This window comes from Saccopteryx bilineata, chromosome 2 (assembly GCF_036850765.1).
Source record: "Saccopteryx bilineata isolate mSacBil1 chromosome 2, mSacBil1_pri_phased_curated, whole genome shotgun sequence".
Lineage (NCBI taxonomy): Eukaryota > Metazoa > Chordata > Mammalia > Chiroptera > Emballonuridae > Saccopteryx > Saccopteryx bilineata.
In genome coordinates, this window is record NC_089491.1 from 305,802,233 (window position 1) to 305,829,483 (window position 27,251).

Here is a 27,251-nt window from a genome sequence, read left to right on the forward strand (position 1 = left end):
GTTCCCTAAGTTCATTATACCCCACAGCAGGGGAGGAGGGTGGCGGCATGGGGGTGGTTTCAGAGGTACGATGAGAACATAATGTGTGCTTATTAAATATACGAAGGTGAGAACCCCCTCTGTGGATAAAGAACACATAGACCTACAAGGCAACTTTATAAAAGCCTCCAGTCGTGGAGTTACCCCTGGCTGTGCCCTTGGAAAAGACAGAGCCAGAAAGCTCAATCCTTGTTCTGTCCAGAGTTCACCTCACAGGAGGCACTGAGCTCAAGCTCTGGATGAAGAAGACATCTCGGATGCCCTTCTCAAAAGACTCCTCATTCCTTGGATTCCATCCCACTCACTTCTGTGTTCTTGGTCCTGCAAGCTCTGGTCAAGACCCATTAGCGTGTGTGGCCTATTTTGGAACTGAGCTTGAGGTGTCCATTCTGACTGGTCCGGGCGGAAGGCCCACAAGGCATGGGCCTTCAGCCTTTACTCCAGCAGGAGACCCACTCTCCTAAACCCAGCTAGTGGCAGGGACCCAGCCTTTTTAAGCCATCAGGAAGCAGCCCCGCACCCACCTTCAGCATGGATCAGCTCTCACTGTCCTTCCCCAGTGTTCATAACGCCCAGTCTGCAGGGTAGGCACCCCCACACCCCAAAGTCAAGCCCCTGAGTGGGCTTGCCAGTTCCTGCCTAACACCTAGGTAGATGACCAGGTATTAGGACCAGGGTGAGATGTTCCAAGCTGTCAGAAACTGCCCTGCTCAGGGGGCAATGCTGGAAGGGCATGAGAACTCAGGGTGTATTGACTCCATTCTTTAGAATGTGGTGCCTGTGTCCATTGAACAAATTCTAAAAATCCCACTGAATTCCTTAGTCCCCTGTTAACTTCGGAAGGGTAGAACCTATTGGCCTTTGCAAGGGATAAGAGGCAACATCAGAAGAGCCAACACCTTCTCCTCTCAGACCCAGGTCCTGTGCCCAGTTCTTTCACCAAGCCTTGCATCTAAAGGCACAAGAACACCACTGGCCCCAGACACTCAAGCTTTAGCATCTGGCCCCACCCAACTCCTCCCTCCGGGAATGGATGTGTGTTAGGGAGAAGGTGCCCCTGGCCACTCAGGAGTTAAAATGGCAGTGGGACTGGAAGCGGGTGGCGTGGCACGCAGACGGGGAGGCGGCGACCGGAGTGGTTTGGGAAGGTGGGGAGAGAGGCAGAGAAGCGAGTGAGGAGGGCGAGCGAGGAGCCGGGAGGAGGCGCGGAGGGGCGCGGGGCAACGCGGGGCAACGCGGGGGCCCGCTGGGTGTACTTGGCCTCGCGGCGTGTGGAGGCGCCACCGGCTCAAGCCCGCAGCCTCCCGCCGCGAGCGCAAAGGGCGGCGCGGGCGGGCCGGCGGAGCGGGTCGCTGTTCCGTCGCCCTCCTCGACTGCCCCAGCACCACTCCCAGGACAACTCCACGGCGGGAAGGCGCCCACGAGCGTCCCCGGCCTGGGCGGGCGGCGCACGGAAGGGCGCGGACCAGGTTCCCCAGCCCAGCCCAGCCTGGGCTGCAGCCGAGCGGCGCGGCGGCCCCGGACCCGGACGGCGGCCGCGGGGTGAGTGTGCGGGTCCGCCTGGCCCCGCGGCGCTGGGGCCGCCGGCGTGGCCGGGAGGACGTGGCGGGAGCTGGAGGAGGGACGGCCGCGGGCGCCACGGAGCTGCCTGCAGGGAGCTGGTGACTCGGGAAGGGAAGCGGCCGCGAGCGCCGAGGGGAGGCGGGCTGGGGAATGGAAAGCAGGTGGCCGACTGCGCGGGCTGGACCCGAGGCGGCGGGCGAGGGACGTCTGGGTTGGAATCCACCCCAAGAGGCCCGAACCGCCCCCAAACTGTTGCTGGGAAGAGTGGGCCTGAGATGTGGGGGAGACGAGAGGTGGCGGAGAGGTTAGGGAGGGCGTGACAGAGGCGGACAGCGGGCTGGCACCGATCCAGAGCCGCGGGGACCTTTCCTTCCTTGGAGCTCGGGTGTCCGTGCGTGCGGAGGGACAAGGTGGCCTTGGTGTCTGTCCGAAGTGTCTGGAACCTTGAACCAGGCTCCTCCCAGGCGGTCAGGGGTCTGTCCTCACCCTGGGATGGGACATTTGGGGTGAGGGATGGGCTGGTCTCGGGCTCAGCCTGGGGGCTCTGGGAGTGGGAAGCGGTATCAGAGGGACAGCTCTGGGCCCACCGCAGCACCCAGGAGACAGGAGGGGTTGGCCAGCCACAGGTGGTCCGTCTGTCCTGCAGCCAAGGGCGGCACAGGCTCTGGCTGTCCAGCCAGCAAGGAGCTGCCGGTGAGGGGGACTGAGCTGAGAAGCTAAAGGTGCAGGAGACCCGGACCCTGGGGGAGGGCCAAGGGGCGTTGCTGTGCTCCCCCTCCTTCCTTCTCTATCAAACGAACAGGAAGGAAAATGTCAGCTGAGCTTTGTGCTCTGTTCCTCAGACTGCCGCAGCTCCCATCTGTTGGAGCCAACGCAGCTTCTAATGGCAGGGTCCGGTCAGGAAGGGGTGGGCTGGGCACAGCGCTCAGTGGCAGAGATGGACCAGACAGGCCTTCTGCTTGAAAACCCCAGAAGGTGGGTGGGAAGATTGCCTCCCCAAGTCAGGGGAATAGAGGTGGCTCCCTGCCTCCTTGGTCACCATCACTGGGAGCTCTGGGTATTTTCATGCGCCCAGGTACAAGGCAGGCTCCCCCTTCCCCACCAGCCTGGGACAGGCTCTGGCTCTGTGTCCTCTCCCTGTGTGAGACAGCCAGGATCCCCTTCCACTGCCCACTGCTCCTTCAGGGTCCCTCCAGCAAGGAGCACTGGGCATGGGGTGGGCAGGTCTGTGTACAAGGCACTGAGGCTCCCGTGCCTGCGGGCCCTGTTGTTATTAGAATAAAGTCACATGTTGGGTGGCCTGACCCACTTTCCTGGATGACCAGGTGCCCTTGTGGGGAGAAGATGGAAAAACAAGGGCACAGCTAGGGGTCTGAGCCTTCAAGGCCCTTTGCCCTCCCCTGGGCCAGCTCACATTGAGCCTAGGGGGTCCCTCTGGAGAGAATGGAACTAAAGGTCTCAGTGCTCCAGCGACTGAGACCTGCCCAGGCCCCTGGTGTCTAGGAGCACCCCCAGATCCACACCCTCCCCTGGTACAGCCTAACCGGCAGGAGACACCAAATAGCAGTGGGCACTCAGAGGTCTGCCAAGACTAATCCAACCCAGACTGAGACAGGTTTCCTCTGTAGCTCACAGTTCCTCCCCACTCCCCGTTCTCTACCCTGTGCCTCCCTCCGCTCTCACCCTCGTTCCCCTTTACTCCTTCTTCTCTTTCCTCAAGTGTCTCTGTGTCCCCCTCCCTCCTCAGAGTGCCCTCCCTCTTCTTTCATCCTACCCCTTCTCCCGAAGACTCCTGACTCCTCTCCAGGTCTCTGTCGCCATCCTTGCCCTCTTCTCTTCTGTACACTGCAGCTTTAACCACAGGCCAGGCATGTACTCTGCGCTCCAGACACCCTGCCGGTGGGAACATGTGCCCTGGTGGCTTTGCTGAATCCCCTTTGTGGAGGAGGAGCCAGGGCTGGTGGGCCTGGCAGCTGTGTTCCCCTGGCAGGTCTCCTGTACCTGCCATTTGCCCTCCCTACTCCCCCCCCCCTTTTTTTTTTACCTTGAAATGAAAAAAGAAAAGCCATTGCTTTTTAAAGGAAATTTCTTCATTCAACAATTTATTGAGCACTTACTATGTGCCTCGCACTGTTTTAGGAGCTGAGGATATAGCAATTAAACAAACCTTCGTGTCTCAGGGCAGAAGTGAACTTGTATTTATTTGTACTTCCTAGGTGATTAGTTCTGTGTCACCAGGCTCTTTCAAAGACCCACTGCTTGGGGGTCTTGACAGTCTTAGTGAATTGTCATCATCTTGCTGAGTGACATCTAATATGATAGGCTCATCTCTTTACAATATACCAGGTACCACAAAGCGTACAGACCCAGGGCACATAAGACACTTATCCTTAAGACATTTCTGACCTAAAAGGATGGACTAGTTCATATTTCACCATTTGGCTGGGAGGACAGTGTTTTAGACAGAGGAGGGAGAAAGATACAGATTTATTATTGAGTACCTAATAAGTACCAGTCAGAAGCTTTGAAAGAATTATATCATTATCCCTTGCTTTATAGCTGAACAAACTGAGGACCAGAGAGGATCAACCACTAGCCTCATGTCACATAGGTTTACGTTTAGAAATCATTGATTGTCTGCAGTTCATTTGGCCTCTATGATGTCTGTGACATCTGGTAAGTTGTACAGTTGTCTGAAGATTATATTTTAATCAAATTTTTTGGAAGTATGCCTTGTCTCCTCAGTTAGTATATGAGAATATGTAAGGATTTGCTGAATGCTTACATAAATAAGCTTTCTCAAGTAATCAGGGAAGGCTTCCTGGAGGAGATGAGACCCTGAGAGAGGAAGCAGGGAAGGCATTGCTCTTCCTGATGCTACACAGATGTGTGACAAGCTGTAGGCAGGCCACACCCAATCCACACCACCACCCTGTATCCAGGTAGAGGTGATGGGAAATTGCTGTTTTCATCGAGGGTCACGGTGCAGAAGTTAGGTCCATAGCCAGTCTAATTGGTCAGTGCCACTGGTGTTTTCAGCTTCCTTGGGCAGGCCTGGACTCTGTAAATGCTCCAAGGCCAGAAATGGAGGTGGGAGGCTTTCAAGCCTGCAAGGACTACATGGAAGGGCAAGGACAATGAGAGGAGCAGGAAAGGGGAGAGCGACCAGGAACAGGAGGGGAGCGGGACGGAGGCAGAAGGCAAACAGAAACGGAAAACAGAAGGCAAGAGACATGCAAGAAAACACATAACCAGACAGGACAGACAGCAGCATGTGATGGGACTGCTGAGAGAGTAAGAACGCCTATACCTTACACTTCTTTGAGGACCATGGTCTCAGTCCTAAAACACAGAGGCTAAGAAGTCACCAGACTAGCTTTATGCAGACATTTGCTTACACAATCAGCCCATCTTTTCTAAGCACCTAATGTGTGTTCAGAACTGTGGTAGATGCTAGAGACAAATTAGATCTTGCCCCTGCCTTCCAGGAGTTCATAGTAAGAATATAGATTCTAGAGCTGCACACCTGGGGTTCAAATCCAGGCTTCACCACTTATAGCTGAGTGACATTGGGCAAGTCATTTGACCTCTCCGTGCCTCAGTTTCCTGTCTCATGGACTTGTTACAATGATTAGATGAGTTAATACAATGATCCAAGTAACAAGCTTGGATCAGTGCCTGGCATAGTAAGTACTATGTAAGTATATTATTGTTATTATTATTCAGTGGGAGTGAGTGCCAGTCTTCCAATAATGAAACAAGTGCTGTAATACAGGGATAAGCAGATAAAGAGATGACTATCTCTGTCTGCAGATTAGGGAATGGTTCTCAAAGTACATGATATTTGGGGCAAGGCTTGAAAAGGAGTCAACCAGGCAGAGGTGGTGGGCCTGAGGACACTGGCGCCAGGGGCATCTGGGGCACCGGGATCGTACATGAAAGGTACCACATTGTGTGTGCAATGCCTTCTGTAGGTATCAGGGACACCTGGGGCAGGTTCCGGCTCAGCCTCTGTTTCCAGGGCTCGGAGCTGAGCCTCTAGTGCTGCAGGTCTCCCAGGACAGTCCCACACTCTCCGGCCTAGAACAGTTGGCCCTTGGACAGGGGGCCTGATACATCTCTCTGGGATTGGTCTCGTGACCATGCTTCCTAAATAGTCTAAGTCATCCTCAAGCAGTCTGTGCTCCAAACCCAGATACCTTATACCAGAGCTACCACAGCCCTGTCGTCTGGCTTCTTGCACTTTCTGGGGACCCAGTAGGACACCTTGGAGCTGCCTGTTAGGAGGGGAGTTGAATCAGGTTTGGTTTAGAATCCAGTTTCTCTCTGTACACTTCTTCCACCCACACCTTCCCTGCTGCTCAGCATTTGTTGGACTTGAAATGAGTTCCAAGATGAAGAAGAGCAGGCAGAGGCTTCCTGGGGCAATAACCATTTCTCAACTTCCACCTCTCACATTGTAATGGTGCTAATTATAGCAGCTAGCATTTATTGAATATTTACTATGTGCCGGACACTGTGCCAAGTGCTTTACCTACATTATCCGATTAAATCCTCAAAAATACTCCTATTAGGCAGGCACTCTTATTATCTCTAATTTAAACTCTAGGAAACTGAGACTCAAAGAGGTTCAGTAACTTGCTCAAAGGCATATAGCTAGAAAAAACCAACGGAGGATTTAACCTTCTTTTTGACCCAAGGACTCCTACTTCTTAACCACCCCCGGAATCCAGTAGTCCCTGGACCTGGAGGGTGCTCTGGGGCCATCCAGCCCGTTCTTCTCGCTTCCTACAATAAGAAGCTCCCAGAGCCCTGTCCAAGCAAGGGGCTGCCTGTCCCCTTCCTGAGACCTTCAAAGAGGGTGTCCCCTCTTCCTCCTGCTCCCACAGCTCCTCAAGAACCGACATTGTTTCCTTCTGTCTCAGCTAAGTGCCTCGGGGGCCACATGGAGCCAGGGCTCTCCAGAAAAGCTGGACTCTAAGAATCAGTCCTCCTTCCCCCCCAAAAAAGAGAGTCAATCCCCGTGGCCACAAAAGCAGAAGCATTGCAGGGGTGACTTCTGGGAGATGTGAGCATGGGCACAGACCCTGATTCAGCAGATTAGGTGGGGATGGTTTGGGAATGGTGTTGTCCATGGGGTGTCCGTAGCAAGCAGCCTCATGTCCATAGGAAGAACAAGTACAACCATTCATATTTACAAACTCATAATGCAGATCCTTCCGGAAAAACCATATGGAAGAAGGAGCAGCGATTGTCAGGCAATCAGCTTGGCTCCCCCTATAAAAGTGGGTCTGTCTTACCAGGTCCTTTCGGGAGCAGGCTGGGGCAGGAAAGAAGAGATAAGAAGGGCAGAAGAGGTTATGGCCTCTATAAAGTGTTCTCAAAAGGAGCATTCAAAGGCAGGTGGTGAAAGGTCTGTCTTTGGCCCAGGAGTGCAGAGGTGGTGATGACAGGAGATGGAGTCACCGCAGAGGGGTGGGCAAGCTGTGCGTGAGGAAGGGGAAGGACTTGACACTGAAACCCCCTATCTTCTGCTTCTGGACAGACCTCCCAATGGGATGAAGGGAGCTGGGCTCACCGGCTCCAGGCCCCTGACCTTCTGAAGGTATCTGCCCAGCATTGGCCCAGGAATGGAAGGGTGGAACCCCACATCCACATCTGGGGTTTTTCTCTTTATTGCCCATCTCTGCAGAACCATGTGTCAGCTCTGTCAGACAGAGTGAGACTGGCCTCTTCATTTAGTAAGTATTTTTAAAGTATCTGTGCTTGGCCTGCTGGTTTAGACAACTGTGATCAACCAGCAACCAGAGTTATCTGCTCTCATGGAGTTTATCCCTGATTGTCAGGGGAGACAGTAAAATAAATAGTATATTAGGAAGTGGCAAGTGCTAAAGAGAAAAAAGTAAGCAAGGAAGAGGGATAGGAGAGGATATGTTAGGGAGGGGAGAGTTTTGGGTCCGGAAGATTCCCCTGTGAAGGGGACGTCTGGGTGAAGATGAAGTGGCTACAAGGTGGTAAGGGCACACCAGGCAGAGGGAACAGCAGGTGCAAGGGCTCAGAGGCAGGGCCGTGCCTGGTTGGTTTGAGGAGGCCAGATCTTGGGAAGCCTTGGGGCTGAGGTGAGGAGTTTGGTTTTTGCTTCCGAGTGAAACGGCGACTTTGCAGGGTTTGGGACAGGAGATCACATGACCTGACCTTTTAAAACCCCAAGATTTTGGCCATCCAATTCAGTATTTCACTAGGTGGCTAGTCAGGAGGTTCTCCAGCCATTAAAGCTAATTTCGTCAATTAATACTCACCACCCGCCAAGTGCTTCTGGAGCACCGTCCTAGTGTGGGGTGTGGGCTCGGGGAGAGCACAGAGAAACATGAGTCAGTGGTCTTGACTGGTAAGGAAATCTACACATCTGTTGAGGAGGCAAACCTTATACTCCCAAGAAATAACAAGGGAATAATACCAGACAGTATTTAAAACCAAGTGCTAAACTATGTGATTTAGACTATAAATGTTATCAGAACTGTGAGCTGTGTGGGAGTATATAGGAACGCTGCCTCGAAGGGGTGCGGCTGCTTGCGGCCTGGAAGCTGGCTGGGGTTTGGGTCTGCAGAGGGTGGAGTTCTGGAGAAGGGAACTAGTAGCTCCTGGGGGTGGGGTGGGAAAAGGGAGGCCTGGGGTGGGGGGGACGCGGGGGGCACGGGGGGGGGGGGGAACAGGTTTTGTCTTCAGTGTAGTCCCTTCCCCACCATCAGGTTTCCGGTGCCCCTTTGTTCTCTCTGGACAGGAGAGCAGCCCTTTCTTTAGAGTAGGCATCCCCAAACTATGGCCTGCGGGCCACATGCGGCCCCCTGAGGCCATTTATCTGGCCCCCCGTCGCGCTTCCGGAAGGGGCACCTCTTTCACTGGCAGTCAGTGAGAGGAGCATATTGACCATCTCATTAGCCAAAAGCAGGCCCATTGAAATACTAGTCAGTTTGTTGATTTAAATTTACTTGTTCTTTACGTTATTTTTTTATTTTTTATTTTTTGGTGGGTCATAGTCTTTAATTTAGCTTGCACCCGGCGGGCAAGTAAAAATACACACTGGGCTCCAAAACCCAGTCACATTCAGTGCTCACAAAGCCACTGACTTATCCGAGTTTCCTAGAATCAAAGGTTTCTAGCTCACCAGACTTATTCACCTCTGTTCCCCATCTCCTTCCTTATCCCAGATACAAACTCTGCACAAACTGGCCATCTCACTCAGCACTCCGCCATCTTGGCTGCTTCTCCTGGCCTCCTCCACGTGGCCTCCTTCTGCTGCTCTCCTCTGCTCTCTCTTCTAATGATAATCTCAGGAACCAAGATTCTTTACTTTAAATATTATATTTCTTCATGTTTTGTTTTTTTACTTTAAAATAAGATATGTGCAGTGTGCATAGGGATTTGTTCATAGTTTTTTTTATAGTCCGGCCCTCCAACGGACTGAGGACAGTGAACTGGCCCCTGGTGTAAAAAATTTGGGGACCCCTGCTTTAGAGGATGAACGCCCACTGTCCCATTCCTGCCTTCTTCTCCGCAAGGCCAGCTGATCTCTACCCTTTGACGTGTCTTGCTTTGAGAAGGTCCCTTCCCAGCTCTCATGTAGTTTCTGAGATGGGTGCTTCCCTAATCGGTTGCCGTCCCCAGCCCCTTGGCCTGCTGACGTTAGGCCCAATTCTCTGCCATCTGTTAAGCTCCGTTTTCTACCCAGCCTGCAGCTAACTGCTCTTCTCCCTTCCTCTCACTAGCCTGGCTCCTGTTTGGTAGGTTACTGCTAGAACATTCCAATTTGATATGTACTGTATATAGTGAACTAGAAATAATATTGTACTGAAATGAGCAAACATTCCCTCATGAGGAGTGAGTCTGTCCTTTCCCTGGAGAGAGGCCACCTGGGGTCTTGGGGTTTGGCTCACTTCAGACCTGACCATAGAGAGAGAGCCCTAGAGTGGGGTGGAGTGGAGTGGGGTCCCTCAGTAGCACCTCACTCTCCCTGCCCCCACCCCATCCCCAGCCAAAGAGCAAGAACCAAGAGTCACATGGGTAACCCTTTCTGTTAAGGAGACTTCTCACTCCTCTGGGCTCTGGCATCCTGAGAAAGGAGGGCCCACCCACTCTACCTGGAGGCACTGGGCACAATCCCTAAGACGCAGCCTAAGCTCACAATCTGAAGGAACTGGAATTAGAAGTGGGTTAAAGACCCTGTCCCTTAACCACACGTCCTTGGGCATTTTACTTAACCTCTCTGAGCCTCAGTTTTCCCATCTACAAATCTGGGTCAATAATACCCACTTAATCAGGTTGTTAAAAATAAAAAGTAACACTGCTGAGTTCTTATTTACGCATTTAATCCACACAACTAGGGGATATGATTTCCCCCCATTTTGGAGTTGAGGAAAATGAAGCTGGGAAACATTAAGTAACTTGCTCAAGGCCACACGCAGCTGGCAAATGGCAGAGCCAGAATCTAGCCTCAAATCTTCCTGAATCCAGGGCCCTGGTTCTCAACCACCGCATAAAACGAGATAATCTGTGTCATGTGCCCGCTACAAAGTAGAAGCTCAATAAATGTTAGTTTCTTTCCCCCTCATTTTCCCCAGGGCTGATCCTCCAAAGAACAGCTTTCTCCTACCTCATCACATTTCTCTTCCGGGGTCCCCTGGGATATATGATAGAGGTAGGAATCAGAGTAAGCTGCCAGTTTATACCAAGAAAAAAATAAGGCTGAGAGAGGGTGAGTAATTTGCAAAAAAGCATAAAACACAGAGGGTGCAGTGATTAATATCCAGGAACTCTTTCTCATAGAGTGCTGCTATCCAGCCGCACTGGGTCCTAGGCCGTTGGCAGAGGGTTATGTTGTATGGGAAGCGAATGGGAGGCCCCATCTCCCTCAGGGCTTGTCAGAGCCTGTCTCACCTGTAAATGCTAGAGTTGGTCACTAATGGTCCTGGAAAGGTGCTAGCAGGAAGATTCTAAGACCTATGCTTTCTGGGCCCTGGCCGGTTGGCTCAGCGGTAGAGCGTCGGCCTGGCGTGCGGGGGACCCGGGTTCGATTCCCGGCCAGGGCATATAGGAGAAGCGCCCATTTGCTTCTCCACCCCCCCCTTCCTCTCTGTCTCTCTGTTCCCCTCCCGCAGCCAAGGCTCCATTGGAGTGAAGATGGCCCAGACGCTGGGGATGGCTCCTTGGCCTCTGCCCCAGGCGCTAGAGTGGCTCTGGCCGCAGCAGAGCGATGCCCCGGAGGGGCAGAGCATCGCCCCCTGGTGGGCAGAGCATCACCCCTGGTGGGCGTGCCAGGTGGATCCCGGTCGGGCGCATGCGGGAGTCTGTCTGACTGTCTCTCCCTGTTTCCAGCTTCAGAAAAATACAAAAAAAAAAAAAAAGACCTATGCTTTCTGGACTTGGTACTATTTCTGGAGTTTGTTAAAAATAATCGGGGGGGGGGGGCCTGGCCAGTTGGCTCAGTGGTAGAGCATCAGCCTGGCGTGCAGGAGTCCTGGGTTTGATTCCTGGCCAGGGCACACATTCCTCCCCCTCTCCTTCCTCTCTGTCTCTCTCTTCCCCTCCCGCAGCCGAGGCTCCATTGGAGCAAAGTTGACCCGGGCGCTGAGGACAGGTCCATGGCCTCTGCCTCAGGTGCTAGAATGGCTCTGGTTGCAACAGAGCAATGCCCCAGATGGGCAGAGCATCGCCCCCTGGTGGGCGTGCCGGGTGGATCCCGGTCAGGCGCATGTGGGAGACTGCCTCCCCATTTCTGACTTCAGAAAAATACAACAACAACAAAAAAAATCTGGGGACTCCTCTGCATGGATCTAGGAAGAGGACAGTGTTGAAGTTAAAGGTATGGAAGGAAAGGATGGCATCTCAAGTTTATGACCATTAGGTCAGCGTGCCTTCTGCGCTAGGTGCAGTGCCAGTGGATGGGGATGGGTAGTGGGGGGAGCACAGGAAAACAGACTCATGGCCTCAGCCGCTATCTTGTCTGATGGGAGAGATCCTTCACTTGCATGCATGGACACACACACACACACACAGCTCCATCTGACTTTACTTAGAAGGAAAAGCAAAAGCAGATCACTGCAGGACAATCTGAGTGTGTGTGTGTATATGGAATGGGGAGGAAAGGGCTGAGACACGTGGCCCCCAAAACAGCCCTCATTATTTTTCCCTGGAGACCTCTTTTCTGGTAGACATAGCAATCCCCTCTCTGTATACCCCTGCAGGACAGCCTAAGACTACCACCATTCACACTTGATGGTCAGGCCCAAAGTTCCTCTGAATTCCTTATAATGATCCCCCAGGGAGAAACGGAGGGGTCCGAATCATAGCACTTTAAAACTGATGGCACCTGAGAGTCCTCTGGTCATGTGGCTTTCAGACATTTATAGAATCCTTTTTTTAAACACATATGGCAGGCAGAATAATGGCCCCTAAAGATGTCTGTGTACTAGTCTGTGAAACCTCTGACTAAGTCAGGTTACATGACAAGGGGAATTACGGTGACAGATGGAATTAAGTAGGAATCTTAAAATAAAGAGATTGTCCTGGAATATCTGGTACACCAAGTGTAATAACAAGGGTTCTTTAAATGTGGTAGAGAGAGGCAGAAGTCAGTGTCAGAGTAATGCGATGTGACAAAGACTCAGTGGGCCATTGGTGGCTTTGAGGACTGAAGGGGCCATGAGCCAAGGAATGTGAGTGGCCTCTAGAAGGGGAAAAAGCCAGGAAACAGATTCTCCCCTGCATCCTCCACAAAGGGATGCAGACCTGTCGACACCTTGACTGTAGCCCAGTGAGACTCATTTTTGCATGTTAGAGCATAAATCTGTGTGGTTTTAAACATTAAAATTTGCAGTAATATGTTATAGCAGCAACAGGAAATGAATAGAAGGCTGCTGTATGTAGCTGGAGCAAAGCGGCTGGACCTGAACACCCCACTGCCTCGGCCTCCTCCTGACCCATGACCCCGAGCAACCACTTCATAACTCTGAAGATCCCCATGTGGAATATGTGTCTGAGGCAATCCCAGTTATTTTCCAGATACAACTGAGGCCCAGAGAGGAGTGGCTTTGTGGGATGTCACACCAAGTTAGTGGGAGAGCTGGGATACCCATCCAGAGCCTACTGCCACCTTGTTGGAACTTCTGGATGCTGCACACCTTCTCTCAGCCATTTCCAACCAGTGTATGTGTGCACTGTGGCCCACAGGGGCCGGGCACTATGCTCAGCGCTGGGCAGGAGCAAAGTGAGTTCCAGGCTCAGAAGATGAGAATGTTAAGGTTTGAGTGCTGTTCTGCTTTCAGCCCGTCCCTGGGCCTCAGTTTCCTCCCAACACAGGCAACCAGCTCAGACTGCTAAAGGCTGTCAGTGGTCCTTGGCCCCAGGGCTGGTCCCCAAGGCTAGTTCCCAGGTAGGCTTTATCCCAGCCACCTCCTCTGGGGAAGACATGTCTATGACGGGAGGGGGCTGGGCCCACTGGCCAGGGCTGCACCTGCCTTTCTGCGGCCTGTGTGTCATTTATCACACCTAACAAGCTGCAGGTGGGGAGGACCAGAGGCTTGGGGAGGGGAGCGAGAGGAGGCGGCAGTGCCCAGTGCCCTGCCCGGAATCGTCACCCTGATAGCGCATAGCATGTCATCTCCCCTCTGCCAGGTGTTTTGGCCTTCCCAGCTCTTCCCACAGCACACCTGAGCCACAGGCTGGCCCCCAGGGCTGCCAGCTCCTGGTGTTGGTCTCCATAGCAACCCCACATTTACCATTCTGGTTTCTAATGACTTATTGGCATGTGTGGTAATTTGCAGCACTTGGCAGGCAAAGCTAGGGGCGTAGTGGGGAGGGGCGGTGGCAGTAGGAGGGGTTCAGGTTGTGGAGGGAGAGAGAGGCGTGCTTCTTCCTGCCCCACTCCTCCTCTGCCCTGTGGACTATTATCTGGAGTAAGGTTTGCTGCTTGAAGTCCAGGTCCTCCCCTCTGAGGAGCGTCAGGAAAAGACAGATGGACAGACAGCTGTAGAGCACAGCTGCTCACCTGTCAGTCAGAGGCAAACAGGTGTGGAGGGGCTGGCAGCCATGCTCACCTGGGGCAGGTCAGACCACTCATGTTTTCTGCCATTCCTGCCTGCTCCCTCGACCCTGAGAACAACAGGTATCTCCTGGGCCCAATGGCTGCTCTGCCTTATGAGGGGGTAAGGAACGGGGGTAATGTGTCCAGAAGGGAGCCCTTGCACCTTTGTGGCCCCTCGCAGGCTCAGAGAATCAAGCCGGGTGGCACTGAATGAAATGCCAGATTGTGCCTGACCAGTGTTGGCACAGTGGGTGAAGGGTCGACCTGGATGCTGAGGTGATCCATTTGAAAACCCCGGCTTGCCCGGTCAAGGCACGTATAGGCAGCTACTGCCCAATTGAGTCTTCCTGTCCACCCCCCTTTCTCTGTCTCTTTTTCTCTCTCCTCTCTCTAAAATCAATAAATACAATTTTTAAAAAGAAGAAAGGAAGGAGAGAGGGAAGGAAAGGAGAGAGGGAAGGAAAGGAGAGAGGGAGGAAAGGAGGGAGGGAGGAAGGAAGGACCAGACTGTGAAGGTAGTGGGTGAGCCAGCCTAGCAATCAAAGGGAAAGTGAGGGCCTGACTCTCCTCTTTTCTTCAGCAAAGCTTCCCAACCTCAAAACTGCCCTCCCAGAGCAAGGCAGTGGGGAGCCTCAGCCAGCCTGTGTTGCTGCTGTCTTCCTTCTCTGCCTCCCCATTTGCTTCTGCCTCTCGGTTGATTCCGAGGCAGCCTGGTGCTAAACAGAGCACCAACTTTAAAGATTTTTTTTTAATTTTTTTATTTATTCATTTTAGAGAGGAGAGGGAGAGACAGAGAGAGAGAGAGAGAGAGAGAGAGAGAGAGAGAGAGAGAGAAGGGGGAGAGGAGCTGGAAGCATCAACTCCCATATGTGCCTTGACCAGGCAAGCCCAGGGTTTCGAACTGGCGACCTCAGCATTTCCAGGTCAACGCCTTATCCACTGCGCCACCACAGGTCAGAGCACCAACTTTAAAGTTGGAGACATCTGGGTTAGAATCCTGTGGCCACTGTTTCCCGGCTCTATGACCTTGGACATGCCTCTTAATCTCTCTTTGAGTTTCAGTTTGCCCATCTGTAGGATAGTATTAATGTACCCATCTCGCAGGCTTGTAAAAATGAAACCAATTCACACTTGTAAAATGCTTGGCACATAGTGGGCATCAATACATGTGACAGAATTTTAAAAGTAATCTTTTAATTATCTACTCCAATAAAGACGAGCAATGTGATCAATAATTTTAAAAATTCGGGTGGGCTTGGTAGCGTTTTCTTTTTTAAATATTCAAGAATAGTCTTTATTCAGTAAATATTTATTGCCTTTCTACTATGTACAAAGTACTGGGCCAGGGGCTGGGTCTTTCCTGATTTCATGATTAGGGTAAATTAGGTTGTCTATGCATTCTCTAAGTGTATATATAGCGTCTGACACGAGATGGAGGAAGAGGGGGCCAAGGAGGCCTAGTAGAGAGAGGGTGGCCCAAGGTCAACCATGTAAGTGGATCTTCTGTGGATTTCTGAGAAGTGTCTGGCCTCCAGAGAAAGATCTGCATTGTGAAGGCTCGGTCTGGGTCATGCGCAGTGAGACGCTGCCTGACTACTCAGAGATGATGAGTCTGTTTGCAGAACTGGATAGTGGAAGAGGGGCCAGTGGGTGGCTGCTCCTCCATGTTCATAATCTGCTGCTGAGGCTGAGGCCACCAATAACCACCCAGCCACCAGGCATAGGAAGAGCAGAGGCGCCTGCCCTCACCTGGGCATCTGAGCAGATCGCAGCTCCCTCAGCCGGCGCGGGTGTGGGGAGGCGAAGGGAGCTAGTGGGAACTGGGAAACTTGGCTTCATCTCTGCCAGCAACTGGAATCTGTCTGTTCTTCTATCGGCCTCCTCCTAGCCTTCTCTAAGATGGAGCACCAGAGATGCGCAGACAGAACGTCAGAGGTGGCTGGGTCCCTGGAGTGTCTGGCCCTCTGCTTTCCTGTTTCTCACTCACATCATAGCAGGCATATGCTGTGACAATGGCTCAGGGACTCTACTGACCCAGGGCGAAGGGGATCATTCACATCATAGCAGGCATATGCTGTGACAATGGCTTGGGGACTCTACTGACCCAGGGCGAAGGGGATCATGATCTTAGCACACCAGGAACCTGTCTGTGGCTCCCTGATGTCAGCTGGAAAGCTCTGACTTAACCAGTTCCTCCAACCTGTTTCTATTGATGAGAAACCTGGGGCCCAGGGAGGGGAAAGGACTTGCCCAAGGCCACGCAGCATTTTAGTGTCATCGGTTCTAGAGATGAATCTCCTCACTTCTGGCCCTGTGCAGTATCTACTACCTCTTCTCAAAACTCCTCCCACTTTCTTTCTTGACCTTTCAATCTGGAGAATGTACTTCCGGTGGAAGGGAATATGATTTCTCTAAGAGATCGTTATTCCCCAAATCTCGTAAAATCAGGCTACTCTCCCCCTCCCTCTTATCATCGCCAGCCACCCTCCTGGATGGATCGGTAAAGCATCTGCTCATAGACATCTTCCCCTTTCAAGTCCATCCATTGTCCTGGGTGAGCTCAGTGACTACATGGACAACTCTTCCTACCCCCAGACCATCAGCCCATTCACTGGCCTCCCCACTTCAGCCACTCACTCCCAATGTCGCACCCTAGATCTTGCCATCACCTGAAAAATCACCTTGTAGAGATCCCTGATTTCTGGTTATCACCTCCTGGTCTGCCAGCTTGCTGTCCATTGACCCACACGCAGCCATTCTTTACCCCCACTGGGGCCTTTGGTCCATTGACACCTCTGCTTCCTTGCCATTCATTGTCTTCCTTCTCCGAGTCCAGATAGATTCCATGCTCTGTCATTTGAAGAGCTCTCCTGCCACTATCCTAAACTCTCTTGACCCTCTTTTTTATTGCCCCTGGCTGGCAAAGTCCCAGTCTAGATTAATCACTCATCTGCTTCTTTCTGCCTTTATCCGGACAACTCAACCTGCCAGAAAAAGACAAAATGAGGCAGATTGGTACCTCTAAAAATTTATCATTACCAACTCAACTTATTCTTCCAAAGTGCCTGGTGTTCCTACCATATTCCTCTGGGTCTCTGTCTCCTGACTCTACAATGACTACTTCACACCCTCCCCCCAACCCCCACATGCACCCTCACTCTCAGCTGAGGACCTCACCTCCTACTTCACAGAGAGATAGGAAGTCATCAGGCAGAATTCCCTCAACTCATCCCCACCAGCCCCTCACACGTACCTGTCTCCACACCCTTCTGTTTCTGCAGAGGAGGCATTTCCATTGCAGGCCAGTCTTCCACCACCTCTGCTCTAGACCCTGCCCTCTGGTCTTCTCAGAATACCCTTCCCACCAAGCTCAAGTTCTTCCCATCTCCAACAGCAACAACAAAAATCTTCCCCAAGCCCAACTCCACTTTCTGCCACCACCTTGTCTTTTCTCCTTTGCCAAACTTCTTGAAAAAACTGGCAATACTAGCTCTCTCCATTTCTGCACCTCCCACTTCTTCCCCTGCCCCACTCCAGCCTGCTGCCTCCCCTCCTCATTCTGCTGAGACAGCTCTCCATATTGCTAAATGCAGGGAACATTTTTTTTTTTAGTTCTCAGAAGAATTTTTCCCTTCCTTTCTGACACTTTCTTCTCCTTTGGCTTCTCTTACCCCATAATCCTGGCTTTTCTGGTTGCTCCCAAGTCTTCTTTGCTGAGCTACCTTTCCCTTCTTCATCTTTAAACCTTGGTGTTCCCGATGGTCTGGTTCACGGTATTCTCTTCTGACTGGATACTTGTCCCAAGGCCATCTCCTGAATGCCTTCTGTTATCAACCAACCACATTCAGGTGACAACCAAGTCCTTATATCCATCTGTCTAGCTGACTAAGTTGGATACCCCAAAAAACCTCAGACTGGGCACATCTAAAGGCAGAGTCATGATTCTCCTCCTAATCTCCCACTGTCTCCTCCACCCTCTGCCCATTCCCCTTCCAGCATTGCCTGTTCTTGTGAATGACACCACTTCACACCAGTTCTGTATGCCATAAACTGGGAGGCATTGTCAGCTCTTCCATTTACACCCTTACCATTACACCACCACCAGGTCCTGCCTGATTTGGGTGCTAATCTACTCCAAAACAGCACCCAAATCCATTCACTTCCCCATGTTCACAACCTCTACGTTACTTGTAATCAGCTGCCCTCACCTCTTGCCTGGACCACTGGAATCACTTAATTGGCATTCCTGCATCTACCTTACACCTTCAATAGCTGCTCCAAATAGCTCCAATAGCTGCTAGAATGACCTTTTAAGGATAGCCTGACCTGGTCATATTCTCTCACAGTCCCAGAACTCCTCAGTGATTCCCGGTGAGTGCTCTTGGATGAGCAGTGGCTGGCAGCCCCTGGGAGGACCCGGCCCGCGCCTCCCTCTCCAGTTCTACCCGCCTCCCCCGCCCCATGCCCTGTGCTCTCCCATTGGCTTCTTTCCGTTCCTTCACTGCCAGGCTCCTCTTCACCTCATGGCCTTCACCCCTTTTCCATACTCCTCTCGAGATTTTAGTTATTTTTCAGATTTCAGCTCAAATAGCCCTTTCTTAGAAGAGCTTCCCCAGGGCACCTGCAGAACACTCAGAATGTCCTGTATGCTTCGTTCAGCACACATTGTGATATCCAGTTATGTAATGTGGTGTTGACTAGATCAATGTCTGTCTCTGCCTCTAGACCTTGACCCCAGGTAGGAGACCCGATCTGTTTAGTTCACCATTGTAGCACAGATTAGGTGTTCAAAAATATTGGGGGGGGGGAGTGAATTCATTAATAAAAGGTTTTAAAAAAGGACGGCATGGAAAAAGCTGGAGGGAAAAGCTACCCTCTGAGTGTGACCAGATGGCCGCTGCCTCACCAGTGTTCTGCTATGTAAAGAAACGGGGCTCCTGTCCCCTTTCCTTCCCCTTCGCTCTCCTTCCCTAGCTGAAGACCCTGCCCAGATTCAAAGCAGGTTCATTTTGATTTTTCCAGTCAGGATGGACTGCTCTTCACCAGTGGTTCTTTCAAGAACAATAGCAATAATCTTTCACATCTGAACAGCTCTTTACAGCCCCCCCAGCTCTCTCACATCCCTTACAGTGCTGGCTCTTTGACGTCCTCTGAGCCACCCCTGGTCCTGGGCTGGCCGGCAGCGATGGCTAGACCGAGCCAGTGCCTGTGGCCCACCCCGAGCTGTCTGCACTGCTGCATATGTGGCTCACAAGAAAGAGGCTGCTGCTTGAGTTCTGGATTCTCTGCAGGATGGAAGGGTTCACGCCCCCCAAGAGCCCCACAGGGTGGGGAAAGGCGTGCCTGGAACGCAGCATTTAAGCTTGGTCTGCAGTAGAGTTCCCTTCTCTGTAGTTAAGGCCCGTCCAAGGTGGCTTTGTGGAGCCCCGGGCGGGCCTCTCACTGGCCTAGTATACTTAATAGCCCCTCATTCCATGCTGGGGACAGAGTGACGTCATGACAGGGTTGGCCCTGGGGTCCCAGGAGCAGGAGTCCAGAGCACCCGCAGAGCACGGAGCGGAGCGGGGTGGATGAGGCTGCGGGGGACTCCCGAGGCTCCTGGCCACCTCCTGAAGGGCGGCGTCTGGGCTCCTGGGGCGAGCACGGCCTCCTGGCCTGGCTTGTGCCTGCTTTGCCAGCCTCTTTCCCTCTACTCTCTGCCTCTGAAATGCTCGAGTAAACCCGCTGCCTCTGCTTCCCCAGCCGTCCCAGCTGCCCCGCACCACTGAGCTTTGCTGTCCATCCCTCTGCCCGGGCTCCTTCATGCCCCCCACACCAGACCTGACCCTTCCCTGCTTCAGAACTCAGCCCTTGTGACATCTTTTCCAGGAAACCCTCCCCAGCACCCAGAGACCTCCTCTGCTATACCAAGCAGAGTCAGCATGTTCTGTTAAAAATCTCTTTGCCGCGTCTTCCCCTTCTGCTGAGTTGGAAACTTCTGGAGGACAGAGACCGTGACTGACTCACGTTGGAACTCCCAGTGTCTGGCATGTAGTGTAACAACAGTGACACAATGAGGGCTTACTGTGAGCTAGACGTGATGTTAAGTGCTTTACATTAACTCACCAAACCCTAAAAATGATCTTATGCTATAGGTACTATATATTTTTTTGAAACTTTTTATTTTAAAATAAGTACATCCTGACCAGGTGGTGGTGCAGTGGATGGAGCATTGAACTAGGATGCAGAGGACCCAGGTTTGAAACACCAAGGTCGCCAGCTTGAGTGCGGGTTCATCTGGTTTGAGCAAGGCTCACAGCTTGAGCCCAAAGTCACTGACTTGAGCAAGGGGTTACTCGGTCTGCTGTAGCACTCTGGTCAAGGCACATATGAGAAAGCAATCAGTGAACAACTAGGGTACGGCAGTGAGGAACTGATGCTTCTCATCTCTCTCCCTTCCTGACTGTCTGTCCCTATCTGTCCCTCTCTCTATCTCTTTGTCTGTGTCATAAAAAATAAAATAAGTATAGATTCATTGAAAGGGCAAAGAAATGTACAGGGAAGCCCTGAGTCCCCTTTATCCCACCTCCCTCAATATTAACATCATACATAACTATAGTGCAGTATCAAAACCAGGAAGCTGATACTGACATAATTTATAGAGCTTTTCCAGTTCACCAGTGACACATGCATTGATGTGTGTGTGTATAGTTTTGTGTAACCACCACAACAACCAAGACACTTAACTGTATCATCACAAGTCTCTCTTGTGCTAACTTTTATAGCCACACACCCCCATCCCTAACCCCTGGCAGCCACTAATCTGTTCTCTATCTCTATAATTGTTATATCCCAAATGTTATATAAATGAAATCATACAGTCTATAATTTTTTTTCTATTACCTTTTTTAACAGCGTAATTTCCTTGAGGTTCATCCAAATTGTTGCCCTTCTCTATCGTCTGCCCCTCCTGGTTGCTGCAGGGTGTTCTGTGACAGAGATGTGCCACAGTCTAACCACTCACCCACTGAAGAACTGTGCACTGCCCCATTTTACAAGTGAGAAGACTAACTTGCCGAGGATCACATGACTAGTAAATGGCACTTAATGTTTAGTAACAGGCACCTAATAGATGTTTAATATACTGAGCTCAACGAAATGAAGGCACTTCGTGTTCTCTTGGCGCCCAGCATGGTATTTTACATAGAGCAGGGGCTCGATAAATGTTTGCTAGTAAGGATGCAGATATAATGCCAGCTCTGTTTACATAGGTAGCAGTATTGTCCATGTTACCCCTGTGCCTAGACATTCACAAGAGAGGAATACATCCCTTTTCAATATCTTATGTAACTGCACCTTCAATTTTGCTTGGAATATCAGAAAAGGACAGTTGGGGTAATAAAAATGATCACATACAAAGATGGAATTGTATTGCCTAAAATGCCCAAAGCTAATTGTTCCAAATTAATATGTGCTATATTTGCATAGTATCTTGCATCTAATTTGCAGGTTGCTCATTTTAGCACAGTGCAGAGAAACCCAGCTTCTGCTTCCTGCCTCCACCACCCTCCCAGCTGTTCCAAGGTCAGGTGGTGATGGTGCCATCTGCAGAAACAATGGGTTGGGTCCTGAGAGTGCTCACCCTACGCTGAAAAGTCCACCAGGGCATTTTTACCTGTAAAAGGGGAGCCGAGTTACTGCCACTTTGCAGGGGCCTCGAGAGGTTTAATTAAGGCGGATTTGTGGAGCAGTTGGAAGTCCTCAGCCTCAGGTGTGGAGAGCCAAGTGCAATTAAGTGATTGGAAAGGAACCACAAGTTGGGCTAGTCTCGATCCTGGGCACAACGCCCAGGAGATGAGCTTGCTTAAGTACCTCTGTCATTTCTCTGTCTAGGGAGGTAAGGTGACAAGAAAGCCAACCCCAGCCTTCAGGGACACGTTGGAGATAACTGGGGTCTCCAGGGTGGAACTTTCACAGAGCGTGTCTGGAAACATTTCCCATGATGTCAAAAGGTAACCTGTAGTTTTAGTCCAATCAAGACCTTACCAAGGCCAACAGGTTGGAGGGATAGATTAAAAGGGTGAGACTGAGCCCTGCCCTCAAGGAACTGCTAACAATGTTGACCCACCCTTAAGGAATTAATAATAATTAAATGCCAGAGTACATTGTCCAGGCTTTAAAGCCAATGGTAGTTAATGGTAGTTGGTAGAAAAGAGAGCAGAGGTGTCTTGAGGAGGTGAGGCTCATGCAGAGACTGAGGCATGAGGCCTAGGGACATGGTTCTCAGCAGTGGTACTATATTGACTCAGAGACTCGGAGCTCATGCCAAGGAAAGTAAATATGGATCTAGTGTGAAGCTTGCAAGGAGGTTTAAAACAACACTTCAAAGTCTTATTGACCTTTCCACAGGGCCATGTGGGACTGTGTCCTGAGACCCCCAGGGAATACATGACCACTCTCTGTCATCAGGGGCACTTCAAAGGAAGAGTTGAAGAATCATCTCTCTAAAGAGAGTGGAAAAATAGTTGAGGAGATTGGATGGACTGTTGTGAGAATGGACCAGTTAGGAAGCAGGGGCAACATTGGGGGCAAGGGTATGATGTGTCTGATTAGAACCAGTGTTCCAAGGACTCACGCGGAAGTGTGGTACTCTAGGGAACTGAATGCAGAGAAAAGATGACAACGTGAGGTGGTCAGGAAGGGAGAGCTGCCCATGTGACAAGAGACTGCATGAGGGCATCAGGAGAGGCTGACCCTCGCGGGAAGGTGAGCTCAGAGAAGCACAAAGGCAGGGAGAAAGTTGCAGAGGAAGGACCTTTAGCCATGCTGGATGGTTCCGTCAGGAGCCTTCAAAGGCTGAAAGCTGGCTAGATCCAGGAGAGCTGTGGGATTGAAGGCAATTCACAGGGATATAGGCAATCAGGGTCTGTGTTTAGAGGGGATAACAGACAAGGGTGGCATTTTTTTTTCTTTTTTTTTTCTTTTTGCATCTCTCTGAAGCTGGAAACAGGGAGAGACAGTCAGACAGACTCCCGCATGCGCCCGACCGGGATCCACCCGGCACGCCCACCATGGGGCGACGCTCTGCCCACCAGGGGGCGATGCTCTGCCCATCCTGGGCATCGCCATGTTGCGACCAGAGCCACTCCAGCGCCTGGGGCAGAGGCCACAGAGCCATCCCCAGCGCCCGGGGCCATCTTTGCTCCAATGGAGCCTTGGCTGCGGGAGGGGAAGAGAGAGACAGAGAGGAAGGCGCGGCGGAGGGGTGGAGAAGCAAATGGACACTTCTTCTGTGTGCCCTGGCCGGGAATCGAACCCAGGTCCTCCGCACGCTAGGCCGACGCTCTACCGCTGAGCGAACCGGCCAGGGCAAGGGTGGCATTTTTATTGATGTTTTTAAAGGTGGAGAGAGGATAACTAAAGGACTGAATTTCCTGAGGCGGTTGGAAGGTTAGTTGTTGGGGTTTTTTTTCAATAATTTTATTTTTTTAATGGGGCAACATCAATAAATCAGGATACATATATTCAAAGATAACAAGTCCAGGTTATCTTGTCTTTCAATTACATTGCATACCCATCACCCAAAGTCAGATTGTCCTCTGTCACTTTCTATCTAGTTTTCTTTGTGCCCCTCCCCCTCCCCCTTTCCCTCTCCCTTTCCCCCCTCCCCCCGTAACCACCACACTCTTATCAATGTCTCTTAGTTTCACTTTTATGTCCCACCTACGTATGGAATAATGCAGTTCCTGGTTTTTTCTGATTTACTTATTTCGCTTCGTATAATGTTATCAAGATCCCACCATTTTGCTGTAAATGATCCGATGTCATCATTTCTTATGGCTGAGTAATATTCCATAGTGTATATGTGCCACATCTTCTTTATCCAGTCATCTATTGACGGGTTTTTTGGTTGTTTCCATGTCCTGGCCACTGTGAACAATGCTGCAATGAACATGGGGCTGCATGTGTCTTTACGTATCAATGTTTCTGAGTTTTGGGGGTATATACCCAGTAGAGGGATTGCTGGGTCATAAGGTAGTTCTATTTTCAGTTTTTTGAGGAACCACCATACTTTCTTCCATAATGGTTGTACTACTTTACAACAGTATATGAGGGTTCCTTTTTCTCCACAGCCTCTCCAACATTTGCTATTACCTGTCTTGTTAATAATAGCTAATCTAACAGGTGTGAGGTGGTATCTCATTGCAGTTTTGATTTTCATTTCTCTAATAACTAAAGAAGATGAGCATCTTTTCATATATCTGTTGGCCATTTGTATTTCTTCCTGGGAGAAGTATCTGTTCATGTCCTCTTCCCATTTTTTTATTGGATTGTTTGTTTGTTTGTTCTTGAGTTTTATGAGTTCTCTGTATATTTTGGATATTAGGCCTTTATCTGAGCTGTTGTTTGAAAATATCATTTCCCATTTAGTTGGCTTTCTGTTTATTTTGTTGTCAGTTTCTCTTGCTGAGCAAAAACTTCTTAGTCTGATGTAGTCCCATTCATTAATTTTTGCCTTCACTTCTCTTGCCTTTGGAGTCAAGAAGTTAGTTTTTAAAAGGTGGAAACCTCAGTGGTAGAGTGTTGGCCTGGTGTGTGGAAGTCCTGGGTTTGATTCCCCATCAGGGCACACAGGAGAAGCACCCATCTGCTTCTCCACCCTTTCCCTTCTCCTTTTTCTCTATCTCTCTCTTCCTCTCCTGCATCCAGGGCTCCATTAGAGCAAAGTTGTCCCAGGCACTGAGGATGGCTCCATGGCCTTCTCCTCAGGAACTAGAATGGCTCCAGTTGCAGTGGAGCAACTCCCCAGAGGGGCAGATCATCACCCCCTCATGGGCATGCCGGGTGGATCCCGATCAGGTGCATGCGGGAGTCTGTCTCTCTGCCTCCCCATTTCTCACTTCAGAAAAATACCACACACACACACACACACACACACACACACACACACGCACACAAATAAATAAATAAAATTAAAAAAGGAGGAAACCTCTTTCCTTAAGTCAGAGGGAAGGAGGAGAGAATGGGCAGCAGGGCAGGGGTATGGGGATGGAGACACAGTGGTGGAGGGCAAAGAAGGTTATGCCAGTCCATCGCACTAGCCCACGAGGTTAGCAAGATTGTCTTTGCAGAGGTCAAGTGCCGATGGGAGCTCAGGGAGAAGCAGAGTGTGCCAGGGAGGCAGTGAGAGAGGAATAGAAGGATCGCAGCAGGGAGGGCCAGGGGAAACTGGAATCGTGAATCTATAATAGGGCTGGACTGTTGGCTTCTGCCTTTTCTTCTTGCAGTGCTTTGAGAGGAGAGGAACAGGGCCAGGAGAGGGAGAATTGCTAATTATTTTCATTGAGAAGGGGAGCAATGACCTTAGTAGCCTTTGCTTGAGTTCCTAGGCAGCTCGGCCTTCTGCAGAGACTCTCCCCACCCGGCCCCTCCTGTGAACACTCAGTGAGGAGGTCTGTTCACCTGGCCTTGCTGCCTGGGGAGCTCTCTACTTTTCAAAGCTTGAGGCCATTTCTTGTTGGCCTGACATCAATGGATTCGTTCTAAGAGAATCCCATTTGCCCTCCGCTGCTCTGTGCACTGTTTTTATTTTTCTCCCCTCCTCGATCTTGCAACAGCAGCTTAATAGCCTGCAAGAGGGTCAGGCCGAGAAGATGAATGCCAGCCTGTGGGGAACTGCATTCTGCCTCTCCATTAGGAAGACGTTGGAAGGCAGGGAGCAGAGAATGGATACTCCAAGGAAACACAAACAGACACAACAAGCAGCTTGCAGGATAATCCAAACAGCATTTGCACTTGTGCTTGGAGTGTGCTGTGATGACTTGAGTGCTACCGGTTTGCTGGTCTAATTAGGCCTGATTTGCAGAATACTGGTTGCATTTCCCAGAGTAGAGTAGGCAGCAAGGAGAAACCAGGATGGGCAAGGAATGTTTGCTGGGGAGAAGCCACGGAGCGAATAATCCGCAAGTACACACAGAGCAGGAGGGAGGGTCCAGAATGGCTGCCCCTGTCGAGTACTTGGCACCTCAGAGCAGTTCAGACGCTGGCAGGTCACCCAGAACCCAGCTTCCTCATCAACATACCCCTCAAATGTTGTGTGGGGACTCCCTAATGGCCAGCTTAACCAGGAGAAGGCTTGGAAAAACCCTTCTGGGTAGTGTCAGGGCAGTGACCCAGTATGACATACCCTGTCCCTTGATAATGTGCCCCAGGTCCATGAGCTGATGCCTCTGGGTGCTCTTTGGCGTGAAAACCACCAGGGGCTGCTGCCTGCCCTTGTCGCATTCCCCAGCATTGGTTGATGCTTCCTTCTCACCTTTGGCATCAGGTCGTGATCCAAAAGGAGGCTGGAGGGAGGGCCCCTGAGGCAGAGACCAGGAGAAGAAAGAAATTTCCCAGAAGGCACCTGGAAATAAGCCATTTGAGGAAATATGGCTTCTGATCTCCCCTCCAGCCCCATTGTCCTATATAACCAAAGCTTCCTAGACTTCTGTGCCCCCTGATGAGGCCATTTTTCCATCTCAGTCCCTAAAGGAGTTATATAAAATCAATTTCCAGTCATCACAAAATCAAGGTCCGCTCCAAGCATTGGTGGCCCCAACTGTCCAAAACACAGGGCTAGACTGTGTTTCTCGGTGTCCAAACAAGAAATTTTGGCAAATTTAGAGCCATGACATATGTTCAATACCCAGCTACTTATCATCTGTTTGACCTTGAGCAGGTTATTCTTTACCTGAAGGTCAATTTTTCATCCATAAAGTGGAACCTATACCTGCCTAACACAAGGTGTTCATGAAAATCGAGTAAACTGATGTGTGAGAAAGCTTATTGCAAATTATTCAATGTCCAATTACTGTTCGAGGTTAAGAGGGAGCAGTAGCAGGGAATATGGAAAGATCATGGGGCTTGAGTCATAAGGACCTGAGTTCAAATTCTAACTGTTTGTGAGTTTGTGGCCTTGGACAGGTTGGTGAATGTCTGTAGTCTTGGTTTCATCATCTGTAAAGTGCATATAAGTAAGCTCTGTCAGAGAATTATTGTGAGGCTCAGATGGCGTGTTTTTTATAAGGGTCTAGCACAGGGGTCCCCAAACTTTTTACACAGGGGCCAGTTCACTGTCCCTCAGACCGTTGGAGGGCCAGACTATAAAAAAACATATGAACAAATCCCTATGCACACTGCACATATCTTATTTTAAAGTAAAAAAACAAAACGGGAACAAATACAATATTTTTAAAAAATTTAAAACAAGTAAATTTAAATCAACAAACTGACCAGTATTTCAATGGGAGCTATGGGCCTGCTTATGGCTAATGAGATGGTCAATGTGTTCCTCTCACTGACCACCAATGAAAGAGGTGCCCCTTCCGGAAGTGCGGCAGGGGCCGGATAAATGGCCTCAGAGGGCCGCATGCGGCCCGCGGGCCATAGTTTGGGGACCCCTGGTCTAGCGTATGGAAAGGGTTGCTCCCTTCTCTTTCCTTGTGCCCTGTATCTAGCTCCCCGGCCCTGTATCTCAGCCCTCGCAGACCTCCAGGTCAAGGATGGCTTAGAAGACATAATTTGCACACATTTTCAAACTCATTGTCTG

General features: G+C 50.8%; 1 protein-coding gene across 1 annotated transcript in view; it reads left to right on the forward strand.

Annotated features, from left to right (window-relative positions):
- Window positions 1–1,207: 1,207 nt before the first annotated feature.
- The window catches only part of LRRN2 (leucine rich repeat neuronal 2), a 68,556-nt gene continuing 42,512 nt past the window's right edge, over window positions 1,208–27,251 (forward strand). Inside the window, exon 1 of the mRNA XM_066261606.1 lies at window positions 1,208–1,581. The gene's annotated coding sequence lies outside the window, so the exon portion shown is untranslated. The remainder of the gene's footprint in view (window positions 1,582–27,251) is intronic.